Here is a 14181-nt window from a genome sequence, read left to right on the forward strand (position 1 = left end):
TGGAAACATTTTTATTAAAAATATATAAAAACATTTAAGTGCCGAAACCAGAATTTTCTGTGTCAGGATACTTATGACACAATACTTTTGAGACTGCAGACTGAAAGTTACTGTATTATGGCATTCACTGATCAGCCACAACATGTAAACCACCTGCCTAATATTGTGTAGGTCCCCCTCGTGCCGCCAAAACAGCACCAACATGCGTCTCAGAATAGCATTCTGAGATGGTATTCTTCTCACCACAATTGTACAGTGCGGTTATCTGAGTTACCGTAGACTTTGTCAGTTCGAACCAGTCTGGCCGTTCTCTGTTGACCTCTCTCATCAAAAAGGCATTTCTGTCCGCAGAACTGCTGTTCACTGGATGTTTTTTGTTTTTGGCACCATTCGAAGTAAACTTTAGAGACTGTTGTGTGTGAAAATCCCAGGAGATCAGCAGTTACAGAAATATTCAAACCAGACCATCTGGCACAAACAATCATCCATGCGATTATCTAATCAGCCAATCGTGTGGCAGCAGTGCATAAAATCAGGCAGATGCTCGTCCGGATCCCTGACACCCCGCTGGCCACCCTCGATCGGGCAGGGACGTATCGTATACCGGTCTAAAAGGGGATACATACCAAGCTTTGGTGGATTCAGGCCGTTCTCAAAACTATTCACCAAAGCTCGGTGCAAGACGGGGCATTGGGCATGGATAAATGGGTGCTAAGGAGGTTCCCTGGGGGTGGATTTCCCCTTTGAAACTGTCACACTCCATCCTGGCGTCGCACTCATATACCCATATTTTTCAATTATTAAAGATCGGTTGTATCGAGTGACGCAGGATACTCAAACAAAAGAAAATACAACCCAGTTATTAGTACCGAAGAGCCATCGGAAACCCTCTTCCAGGCGGCTCACTATAATCCATTGGCTGGCCATTTAGGTTATGAGAAAATGCTGAACCGAATAATGACCCATTCACAGGGCATTCACAGGGAGATTCGCAAGTGGTGTGTGGCATGCCGTGAATGTCAGTTGGTGAATCCAACAGCCACCCCAAAAGCGCCATTGTGCCCTCTACTGCTGATCGAGGTCCCCTTCGAGAAAATTGGCATGGACCTTGTCGGGCCATTAGAACAGACCGCACGCGGGCATCGCTTTGTATTAGTTCTGGTGGACTATGCAATGCGATATCCGGAAGCAGTGCCCCTGCACAACATCTCAGCACATAGTGTTTTGCGGAGGCACTCTTCAGAATAATCTCCCGAGTGGGGATTCCAAAAGAAATCCTCATTGATCAAGGCACTACCTTTATGTCATGAACACTACGCAAACTGTACAAATTGTTAGGTATTAAATTGATTCGCACCAGTGTTTATCACCCGCAAACAGATGGGTTGGTGGAACGATTTAATAAAACTTGAATAAAAAAATAATTTTAATAATAAAAAATATGATTCAGAAGTTCATACACGAGGACGCTAGTAACTGGGATAAGTGGCTCAAACCCCTGTTATTTGCATTGCAAGAGGTCCCACAAGCCTCTACAGGGTTTTCCCCATTCGAGCTGCTGTATGGGCGTCGGCTGCACAGCATGCTTGACATCATAAGGGAAGCTTGGGAGAAGGGACCTTCAAACAGTAAAAATGAGATTCAGTATGTTCTTGATCTTAGAGCAAAACTCCACACTTTGGGTCGATTAACACAGGAGAATTTGCTCCAAGCTCAGGAACGTCAATGCCGGCTGTATGACAGGGGCACTCGACTACGGGAATTCACACTGGGAGATAAAGCGCTTATATTACTGGCCACCTCAAGCTCTAAATTTCTCGCCAAGTGGCAAGGGCCCTTTGAGATCACATGGCGAGTCGGAGATCTCGATTATGGGGTTAAGCGAATGGATGGAGCGGAGCACATCAAATTTACCACCTCAACCTCTTAAAATCATGGAGGTAGGCGGTCCCTGTGGCCTTAGCGACGGTAGTCCCTGAGAAGCTGGAGCTCGGGCCGGAAGTGACTCTCAAACTAAGTTCATTCACCCCGGTCCCATGTGGGGACCACCTCTCGCCGTTGCAGCTCACAGTCGTGGCCAAGTTGCAATCGGAATTTGCAGATGTGTTCTCACCTCTTCCCGGTCACACGAACCTCATAGAACACCATATCAAGACCACCCCAGGGGTGGTGGTTCATAGTCACCCCTATTGCCTTCCTGAACACAAGAAAGGGTTGTTCAGGAAGAATTGGAGGCAATGCCCAAGATGGGCATAATAGAAAAGTCGCATAGCGATTGGACCAGCCTGGTGGTTCTGATACCTAAGAGCGACAGGACGGTCCGGTTCTGTGTAGACTATCATAAATTTGCCGCTTATATGCCTCGGATTGATGAATTGCTCGATCGGTTGGGTGCAGCTCTATTTTATTCAGCACTGGACTTAACAAATGGTTATTGGCAGATCCCTTTAACTCCAATCTCCCAACTTACACCAATATGTGACCCTTCCGTTCGGTGTGTTCCGGACCCCAGCCATGTTTCAGCGTCTCATGGATAAAATTCTCAGACCACATACAGCATATGCTGCTGCATATTTAGATGATATTATTATCTATAGTAATGACTGGCGGCGACATATGCAATATCTGAGAGCTGTCCTGAGGTTGCTGTGATGGGCAGGGCTCATGGCCAACTCAAAGAAGTGCACAATTTGGCGGGTGGAAGTTCAGTATCTGGGGTTCCACTTGGGCCACGGGCAGGTGCATCCCCAGGTTAACAAAACCACAGTGATCGTGGCCTGTCCGAGGCCCAAGACCAAAAAGGTCAAACAGCTTCTGGGGCTGGCTGGCCACTACTGAAGGTTTGTGCCTAGTTACTCTGACATTACCAGCCCACTGACTGATCTTACTAGAAAGGGGCCCCCTGATCTGGTCCAGTGGACGGAGTCGTGGCAACAGGCTTTCCTAAAAATAAAATCTGTGCTTTGCGGGGGACCGCTTTTACATGCTCCTAATTTCTCTCTCCCCTTTTTTGCAGATGGATGTATCTGACAGAGAGCTGGGGGCAGTGCTCTTGCAGGAGGTGGAGGGGGAGGAGTGACCGGTGCTGTACATTAGTCATAAGCTCTCGTTGAGAGAGACTAAGTGGCGGCCCACGGCGATCAAGTGGGCCGTCCACACTCTCCGCTACTGCCTGCTGGGGCGGGTCTTCACCCTCTGTTCAGATCACGCCCCACTCCAGTGGCTCCACCGCATGAAGGATACCAATGCGCAGATCACCCGTTTGTACCTGGCACTTCAGCCATTCAAATTTGAGGTGGGGGGGAGGGGGTAGTTGGAAGTCTGGATGTTGCCCTGGCCTGAGTCGGGCAGTGGGGATATGTGGTGATGGGGGCATGGTCGTGTACTGAATTTGTCTGCGGGAGAGAGAGAGCGGTAAGGCTCGTCACCTGGGTTATCATTATCTCTAACACCTGTTTCTTGTTGTAGTGATGGCAGAGGGAGACATAAGAAGGAGCACAAGCCGCCAGAGTGGGAGATGGACTGAAACCAGAGAGACTGTTTCTGCATCTGCAGCAATACGACGCATTTGTGTTTTTATGTGGTTACTGAGAGCCCTTTTTCTTTAAGTTTTGAATGGCGCTGAAGAGTAAAAAATACTCACGTTGACAGTTCGCTGCCTCCTGAATCCTCCATTGCTCAAATTACGAACCTGCTACAGTTATAAAATGGGCTCCTGACAATATTTCTGGTCATTTAGGGGTAAGAAAGACATATGACCAACATATATGGTACAACATATCTTTTGGCCTCGGGATGTGTCTAAATATATTAAGACTTGTCATGTATGTCAATTGTCTGGGAAAGTGAATCAAGACCAGAAACATGCTCCACTCTGACCAATTCCTGTGGAGAGTGAACCGTTTGAGTATTTAACTGTTGATTGTGTGGGTTCCTTGCCCCGTTCAAAATTGGGTAACGAATACCTGTTAACTTGTATGTGTCAGGTTACACGCTATCCAGCTGTTTTTGCTCTTCAGTCTATCACTACGAAATCCGTACTAAAAGCACTTTCCCAATTTATTTCAATTTTTGGGATACCTGAGTTTATACAGTCAGATCGAGGTACCAGTTTTACAACTGGAATGTTTGAAGAAGTGTTATGTCAACTTAATGTCCAACATATTAAGGCTTTGGCATACCATCCACAAAGTCAAGGTGCTTTAGAGCGTTTTCATTAGATGCTCAAGTCCTTGTTATGTGCTTATTGCACTGTATTAGAACGGGATTGGGAGGAAGGATTGCTGTAGCTTATTTTGGCAGCTAAGTGAATGGTAAGATCTGTATATAGAGCTTTAAATGTAGTTGTGGTGAAGGTAAATTGTTTTACTCTATGTAGGTTATTGTATGCTGGGGGTTCTATCTTATGGGGGAGGGTGTTATGACCCTGTCAGTCCGCCACCTGCTGGCGTTGCATTTTCTCGTGTGGTGTGTGTGTTTATGTCTCCGTAGGTGAATGCTGGCCTGATGATTGATTGGGAACACTGGCGCACAGTTTTCCCAGTCTATTTAACCCCCTTCCTTTCGAGTGGTTGACTGAGTATCATTCCCCTCTGGGCTCCATTCAACACACATGTCTTGTTTTCGTTTACTATGATTTATTTGTTACTCGAGTATGATTGATGTATTTGGCAAGTGTGTGTGCTGTCTATTAAAAATCCCTGTTTTTGAATTGGAACTCGTCTCCCCTGTCTTTCTTGTTATGTCTTCGTAAATGAAGACGTAACAATGGTTATTCATGCAAAATGGTTATAATCTGCTTTCACTACAAAAAATTCTCCACTCTTTTCTTTTGTGTCTTCAGTTAGTGTAAGGGTGTAGACATTAAACTTTTAATTAACTTGCCATATATACACATACAGTGGCAAGAAAATGTATGTGAACCCTTTGTAATTACCTGCATTTATGTATAAATTTGTCTTAAAATCTGGTTTGATCTTCATCTAAGTTACAGTAATGAACAAACACAATCTGTTTTAACTAATAACACACAAATTATTGTATATTGTTCTTGTGCATATTGAATACATAATTCAAACATTCACAGTGTAGGCTGGAAAAAGTATTTGAACCCCTAGGCTAATGACGTCAACAAAAGCTAATAAGAGTCAGGAGTTGGCAAATCTGGCACCCAATTTATGAAATGTGATTGGAGGTGCGGGTTATAGCTACTTTAACTTATAAAAAGCACTCAAACATTTTGAGTTTGCTATTCACAAGAAGCATCTTCTGATGTGGACCATTAAGCTGGAAAGGGTTATAAAGTTATCTCAAAGAGCTTAGATATTCATCTGTACACAAATTGTCTATAAATGGAGATGATTTAGTACTGTGGCTACTCTCCATAGAAGTGGCCGTTCAGCCAAGGTGACTCAAAGGACACCACAGAATGCTCAATGAGACAAAAAGAACCCTAGAGTGACAGCTAAAGATTGAAAGAATCATTGGAACTGGTTAACATCTCTGTTCATGAGTCTACTATATGGAAAACATTAAACTGGCATGGTGTCCATGGCAGAACACCACGAAGGAAGCCGCTGCTTTCCAACAAAATGCGTGCCTGACATTTGCCAAAGACCACCCTGACACTCCACAACACTACTGGAAAAATGTTTTATGGACTAATGAAAGTAAGGTTGAAGTGTTTGAGAAGAACACACAGCACTACATATGGTGTAAAAAAGGGCAACTCATATGAACATGAAAACATCATCCCAATGGTGGAGGGAGCATCGGGATTTGGGGCAGCTTTGCTGCTTCGATGCCTGGATTGCTTGTCATCATCGAGGGGAAAATGAATTCCCAAGTTTATTAAGATATCTTACAGGATGATGTCAGGGTGGCTGTGCGTTAGCTGAAGCTCAGTAGAAGTTGAGTGATGCAGTAGGACAATGACCTTAAACATTTAAGTAAATACACTACAGAGCGGCTTAAAAAAAAGAAGAAAATCCACCTTTTGGAGTGCCCCAGTCAGAACCCAGACCTTAACCCAATAGAGATGCTGTGGCATGATATCAGGAGAGCCGTTCACATCAGACATCCTAAGAATATGGCTGAGCTGGAGCAGTTCTGTAAGGGAGAATGGTACAAAATTCCTTCTGAATGTTGTGCAGGTCTAATCAGCAGCTACCATAAATGCTTGGTTGAGGTTGCTACATAAATTCTCAAACTAACAAAAAAAGTTGTTGGGTGAACAGCGCAAGTTCTGGCATGAACAGCACAAGTTGTTGTGTGAACAGAACAAGTTGTCACATGAACAGCATAAGTTCTCGCATGAACAACACTAGCTGTCGAGTGAACATCACATTCTTACTTGAATCCGAGTTCTAGGGTGAACACAGAGCCTTTGTGAACGAGCTTCTCTCTTGCACTTATGAATGCGTACAGGACACATATGACATGAAATAAGTTATATATTATTTACACATTTACAAAGTTATGTACATTTCAAATGGGTTTGGAATGACAGAATTTTCATTTTTAGGTAAACTGTCCCTTTCAGATTCAGTGTAACACTAATAAAACCTGCTCACCTGTTGATTAGCATCTCCGTCTACATGCTCAGACAAATTCTTAAAAAATAAATAAAAATAAAACGTTTTTATGTAGCCATGGCTTACTTAAAGCTCATTGTTTGTAACATGTTTATTAAAAGGCATATGACACTAAATTCAATGCAACACAGTTCTTTATAGGCTCACAATGAATGTATAGACAAGTACGATGATTGCCAGTACAAGTTCAGCTGAACAACTTCATAATACCTTTCGTCATCCAGTGAACTGAACTCTTGCATCAACACACTCCACACCATTAGTGTCTGCAAACCATAAATACACATCCATTTCTATCCTGGTACTGGGCAGTCACTCCAAACAAAGATGTAAATATAATATACAACCTTCTCCAAATAATTTCTCAAAGCCAAATGCCCACACACTTTCCATACAATCAGAACACATCAGTCTGTTTTCAGACGGTTTTACCTTTGCAGAGAAGGCTGCGTCTGTGTCACAGATTCCAAACTCTGAAACACCATGCTCCAGCCAGAACCTCAATGAGTACTGGAGAGGAAAATGTTACCACATACATGATAATAAACCAAAAGTAAGCAGAAATAATGACATAAACCATTCATTTTGACCACATGAATCAATTGTTAATTTAGAACTGGATGAACAACTGTTTTATCCTTACAAAAAGTACTATGGTGGTGCCATGGTACAGTGATATTGTCCTGGTTACTTGCATAACCTCCATTCTCTGATGGAGGGAACAAGACTTTGTGTCAATGTAGTGACAATAGGGGTCACTCTTGGGAGCCCGAGACACCTCTGGTCTTTGATAAAAGGCCAATGAAAATTGGCGAGTGGTATTTACATACCACTCCCTTGGACATACGGGTATAAAAGGAGCTGGTATGCAACCACTCATTCAGGTTTTATGCTGAGGAGCCGAGACAAGGTCCTGGCCATTTCAGCGGGTAGTTCAGCGTAGTGGCAGGAAGGACACAACGTCTCGTTCCCTCCATCAGGGAACAGAGGTTACGCAAGTAACCAGGACGTTCCCTATCTGTCACTCACTCGACGTTGTGTCGATGTAGTGACACTAGGAGTCCCTATACAAAATGCCGCAACTGGCTGAACTGTGTTACGTGAACTGCCGGTGTGTGATGGGCAGACCACTGTGTGCCTCGTAGCCAGCACACCAGGCCGACATGTAACCTCCCCCAACACTGTTATGAGTGTCAAACAGCCCTTTGGGACAAGTCGATTACCCAAAAGATAGAGACGGGCTAGCCCAGTCGTAGCCTCTTATCCTCTTTTTTTCCACTCCCCAAAAAAAGGGGGATTAACCGACTGGGCCGACCAGGTCTAGTCGGGGGGGTCTCCCTCCCAAGGGGAGGACACCTCGGAGACCACACCCCGCCCAGAGAGAGGGGGGGTATTTAAGTGGAAATACGTCACATGGTCTTGCCGATCTATGTCGGAAGTATGCCATGTGGAGAAGTCCCATGGTAGATCAGCCATCATGACGGATTGGAAAGCGCAAGCCACGCATCCAAGCTCCGAGCGAGGGGGACCAAAGGGACAATCTCGTCAGACGTACCGGCAGGTGGGGCCTCACGGTGGGGTGGAGCCCAAGGTGCCACACCATGTTGTGGCCGTGCTGTGTCCAGGGACATCGAAGCACTTACCTGGCTCCTTGTGACCACCACAGAACAGCCTGGGATGGGGAAGGAAGAGGCCTGTCCTCGCGACCCGTGGAGACTGTCACATCGGGGGCAGATTTGTGCCACAGCTGGGCATGCAGGGGTGGGGAGACCGCCACTGGAGCGCCAACCCTGCAAGGATGAAAAGGTGGACGGTGGTCGTGATGACGGCCGTGTACACCAGTTATGTGACCCAGGGAACAAGGAAGCTGCTCTTTTGCTGAACTGTTGGGTGCCGCAGCCACTTGGGCATGCGGTGAAATTAAATGAAAAAGCAACAAAAGATTCTCCTCCCAGCCCTCCACCGGGGGATGGAGTGATCTGTTTACCAGCTCCAAGGTGGGTTTCGTCGTTGCTGGGTCGCCCATCTCAGGGGTGCTTCAAAGCCTTCCGTGGGTTTTAGCGACCGGCCGTGAGACGGGTGGCGTCTGCTTCCTGCAGTGGGCTCCACACCAGGGCCGGGCCGAAGGGGCGGGCTGTGGCAGAGCCGGTGCAGTCACTGCAGGGGGATGCCATTGGCGACGAGCAGGCGGGGTGTGGGATCTTGAGCCGCGCCAGAGCAGGAAGTGCCAGATAGCCTTCGTCTGCTGCTTCACCGTCGAGAACTGCTGGGCAAAGGCCGAATAACCCAAACCTGGGAGATAGGGGCAGCAAGGAACCATGCCTTGTTGGCCTCACCCATCTCGACCAGGTTGAGCCAAAGGTGGCGCTCCTAGACCACTAAGGTGGACATCACCTGCCCGAGAGACCGCACCGGGACCTTCGTCACCCAAAGAGAGCGAGGTCGGTCACCGAGTGCAGCTCCTGCATCAAATCTGGGGCGGAAATACCCTCGTGCAGTTCTTTTAGCGCCTTGGCTTGGTGGACCTGCAGGAGAGCCATGGCGTGCAGGGTGGAGGTGGCTTGTCCAGCGGCACTGTAGGTTTTGGCCGTCAGGGACAACGTGAACCTACAGGCCTTGGACGGGAGCTTTGGGCGTCCGCACCAGGTGGCGCCGCTCTGCAGGCATAGGTGCACTGTGAGCGCCTTATCCACCGGGGGAATTGCCAAATAGCCCCTGGCTGCCCCGTCATTGAGGGTAGTGAGGGTGGGAGAGCTGAAAGATCGGGACCAGGCAGTAAAAGGTGCCTCCCACAATTCTGTCAGCTCCTCGTGCACTTCCGGGAAGAAAGGGACTGGAGCAGGGTGTGGCTGCTTTGAGCGGCGCTGCGAGCCCAGGAACCAATCATCGAGCCGCGAGGGTTCAGGGGAGAGCGGAGGGTTCCACTCTAGCCCGATGCTCACGGCCTCTCGGGAAAGCATGTCCGTCATTTCCGCATCAGCCTGTGACTGGGCAATCATCCCCGAGGTGGGGGGGCCCAGCTGAGGCTTCTGCGTCCGACTGGACGAGCCCGCTCTCCGATGCTGCACTTGAGAGCTCACCAGCTTCGTGGGCTCCGAACAAGAGGTCGAACTCGGCTTGAGACGAGCAGGCGGACTCATCCGGAAGCCCGATCGGGGTAGACGAGCGTACTGGGGAATGGGAGGTCCGTGGGGGGATACCCGGGGGAGGTGGTCCCATTGGGGTCCCCAAATCGCCCCCAGAGCTAGCCGTGCTGGCCTCATACCCATAGGTAGAAGGACTGAGGCGGGGAGCCGCTGGGGTGGCTTGCTTTCTTACAAAAGCAAGCCGCGACCGCAACGTTGCCATGGTCATGTTCTCGCAGTGAGTACATGATCCATCCACGAATGCTGTCTCCGCGTGGGTCGCGCTCAGACACAAAAGACAGCGATCGTGACCGTCCGAAGTTGAGAGGAAACGACCGCAGCCAGGAATAAAAGATGCGTCTTTAAAAAGACGTTCCGTGTGTGCCGCTCTTTTAGAGGAATATACTCTTTTCGAAAAATATACTCTCTTTTTCTGCCGAAGCGCCCAGGGGTGTTCTCTGCAGTGTACCAGTGCAGAGGAGGGAGAAGCCGCTGAAATTGTGCCGTCAGATCCAACAGAGGTGAATGAACAGTCAGCTCAGTAAACATCGACCGTTCAGCTCCGAAGAGAAAATCTGAATGAGTGGTTGCATACCAGCTCCTTTTATACCCGTATGTCTGGGAGAGTGGTATGCAAATACCTTGAGGTGTCTCGGGCTCCCAAGAGTGACCCCTAATGTCACTACATCGACACAATGTCGAGTGAGTGACAGATAGGGAACAGATGGTAATGCCATAGTACTTTTTGCAAGTCTACCATCTTGTTTTACATAATGTTGAGAGACTGAACATATTACCTGTACATGCCCTGATGTACTGGACCAAAGGTCAGTGTTATTACTCAACTGCTGCTCAGACAGTTCCAATACGCAAAGATCCAGAATTATTTTTACACCTGAACCAAATCAGATAGTTGGATCAATTAACATTGCATTAAATGGTGTTAAATCGCCAAGTTAAACTTTTACTACTAAAACAGACACTTAATTATGGATTTAAGAAGTAAATTGGACAACTAACCATGTGGCATTTGTGGTAGAGATAGATGTTTTCACAAAAAGTATGAAGTCATTATTTCATTATTTGTTTGCAAATGCCACTTGGTTTGATATTTTGTTTTCTAAGCCAATGACATTCATATACTTCTACAGTTTGGCTTGAGTCTCCAAATATTTCTTTGTACTTATGTTACTGTGCGTGACGCTTCTAGGCTGAAAAAAATATGGCTAAACAGCACCATCTAGTGAATTTCAAAGGTAGCACAATCATGAACCAAAGAAGTGAGATGCTGTAATTTTACAAAATGTTTAACTGTTATAAGATGGTGAATGGCAGAAATACCAAATACGAAAATAAGAGCAAGTGCAATAGTCAAGACCATTCACCCTGCAAATCTACCTGCTTTAAGGCTTTCTATGATTAGCTGCCTGAATTGTGGAAGAGTGCCCAGTCGTTGGTCAATCTCTGCCAGGTTAGAAGGGGACTCATCATGCTGGAACATCCCCTCCAAGATCACAGCTCCAACCCCCAGTGACTTCAGGTATGACAGCCGCTCGGACACCTCTGAACGAATAACATAAGCTATCATGCTTGGCTTTACTAATGTGTCATTTCCTTTGCGTCAACAAACGGAATTGCAAATATAATAATATGAGACAGAGATCTCTGAAAATTCCCCCCATTTTTCATTGGTTTTACAAAAATATACTCCCACCCCACACTTACACAATTAGTCGGGCTAAAGGGATGCTCAAACAAACAGAGCAATGTTTTGATTTTGACATTTTTTGGGGAAAATTATCTTGCAAATGGCTTACTTACAGTTGTCTCTGCATATTAAGCGGGGATAGGAAGTATATTTAGTTTGAAAAACCATACACACATCAGCTTTAAAACTCCCATTCTCAAGTCTATGAAAGAGCAACCTCAGAGCAATAAAACTGTCCTCCGTGTAGACCCTGTGTTAGGCATTTGTCACAACAACTGTGCTAAATGTTCTGCACTGTGGTTTCTGGACACACCAACTTTGACTGACACATTTGACTTTGAAATGTGGGTCTTCACGATTAAAGATGGGTGAAAAGTGGTAGAATGTTTTGACAGTAGTAGAGGTGTTGTGAACATAATTGGCACTTATATGAATATTTTACAAAATAGGGCCTGAAAGCCTTCAAAACTATATTTTTTCAACAAATAGTCCGTAAAAGTAGGTGTTTATCCTTCAGAAACTGTTGATCATCAATTTTCTATTCATTTTTTATAAGGTTTGCAGTTTTTGCAACCCTGTTATCAAAATTTGGGACATGTCTAAATATGGTTAAACAGTGATTTGTTGGACAGCTAAATATTATGTTTAGGATCATTTAAATCTGTTAATAAATAAACATCGTTTTTCTACTAATATGGACTTTTCTGTGAGATGCAGACATTTGATGTATTTAAAATTAATTACTTTTCATGCTAGGTTAAAGCTGAAGTGTGTGACTTCTTTTGTGTTTAAAAGGACAGTACACACAAAAATGAAAATTCTCTCATCATTTACTCACCCTCATGCCATCCCAGATGTGTATGACTTTCCTTCTTCTCCTGAACACAAACGAAGATTTTTAGAAGAATATCTCAGCTCTGTAGGTCCATACAATGTGGGTGAATGGTGGCCAGAAATTTGAAGGTCCAAAAAGCATATAAAAATAGCATAAAAGTAACCCATACGTCGCCATTGGTTAAATCAGGGGCGTAGATTCCGGGTAGCTCCCGGGTAACCCCCCCGATAATCAAACAAGTACTAAAGTAGAATGTGAAAGTAAAAGTGGAGATTTATAGAAAAAAAGGACTTAAATATTGATCTGTTTCTCACCCACATCTGTAATATCACCTCAAATACTTTCTCTCATTCCAGCTTAATATGCAGTGACAACTATTAGTAAGCCATGTGTAGGTAAATTTTCTTGAAAACTGTAAGCACTATCTCTGTGGCACTATAAAAACTATTTTTTGAGCAGCCTGTCCAGCACGACACAACAACTTTGAATTGGTGTGAGTCGTGGGAGGGACTTCTCTGTTTGTTGTCACATGAATGAGTGACGTTTGCGACAGACAGGAACAGCCAATCGCGTGATATTTTCAGAGTTTGGACATGAGCTTTATTACCACCTGCTAGGGGAATCTCCAAACTGCAAATGTAGGAACTGAGTGTAGATTATGTGCTGAAATGTGCGTGGTTCTGAAACGTCTTAGTGCAATGACCTATTTCTCAGGAAATTAGCAAACTGCGCTTTGCGCCACTTCATTACCATACAATACACCCACAGTTTGCGCACATACACCCACAGTAGCGCAAACATTCCCACTCATGCCCACCTGTGCTTTGCTCTGGCACGATAATTGCACTTAGAATTAGTGCTCTCACGAAAATGAGATAAGACGTTGCACGTATTCGATGCGCGTTGCGCTGTGCCTAGCATGGTCACGAAAATAGAGCCCATAAAGTCAGAATAAACTTCTTTATTTTATCTAATAGTTCTCACCAAAATAATAATACATTTTGAATCTATAACCTTTAATGTTCCATGTTCCTATAATGTACCAACTGCTATTATTGATACTGCTGTAAATTATGCTTTTGTTTATTTTGCCTTACTGCTGATACTGCTGACCTCTCCACTGTCTACATCCATGAAGATCACCAGCTGCATGCGATAAAACACATCATTCTGCTACCAGTGCAGTGAAGGATGCACAGCCCGCGGACTTTGAATGATTATAGCAATTGCAGTGCCGAGCATGAGCAGCCAACCAATCCAGAAGACCAGAACCAGACGAGAGCGAATCTTCTTCCATCCTGGTCCACCGGCGCACTTCTCCAGCTCCTCTTTGCTCAAGGGCTTCCAGATGTACTGGTGGGCCTCAGGTTCAGGGATGAGGAGAGGAACAATCTCTGACCTATCCTGAAAAGCGAATCGTCCTCCAGGTGTTGTGCTGCCATAGCCTAGATCACCTTCAACCTGCAGTGGCATCTTGTTTCACTTGAGAAACCATGGAGAGGATGATCAAATCATACATGATGATTGTTGTTTAGATATCTTTTCCATAGCAAACCTAAAAGAAAATTCTCAATTCTGAACAATGATGTCTTTGGTCTATAAATTACATCAATACTGTCAAGTATAACAGTACTTGCATGTAACAGGAACAAAAGTGTGACAAATTCAAGCCTATTCATTTGAAAAATAAATGTCTCCCCAACAGTACACTAGGCATGACATTTACATAAATTGCTGTAGAAAGGCTAATCCTAGTCCATAAGGTGCACTTTACCTGTTAGGAAAGTTTTCAAATGAAAGGAGATCTTTCAGATTATGATGGTTGCTTTTGTTTCAGTTTTCAGTTTATTGTGATAACAAACACTCAATTTGTAGAGTCAAAGCAGTCGCAATGAAGAACAGGTTCCACTGATATTCTAA

At 45.2% G+C, this 14181-nt stretch overlaps 1 pseudogene; it reads right to left on the reverse strand.

Moving 5' to 3' along the window:
- Window positions 1–6348: 6348 nt before the first annotated feature.
- LOC127422114 (4F2 cell-surface antigen heavy chain-like) lies at window positions 6349–13734 on the reverse strand (annotated as a pseudogene).
- Window positions 13735–14181: the final 447 nt, after the last annotated feature.

The sequence above is a fragment of the Myxocyprinus asiaticus genome, chromosome 31, assembly GCF_019703515.2.
Source record: "Myxocyprinus asiaticus isolate MX2 ecotype Aquarium Trade chromosome 31, UBuf_Myxa_2, whole genome shotgun sequence".
Classification (NCBI taxonomy): domain Eukaryota; kingdom Metazoa; phylum Chordata; class Actinopteri; order Cypriniformes; family Catostomidae; genus Myxocyprinus; species Myxocyprinus asiaticus.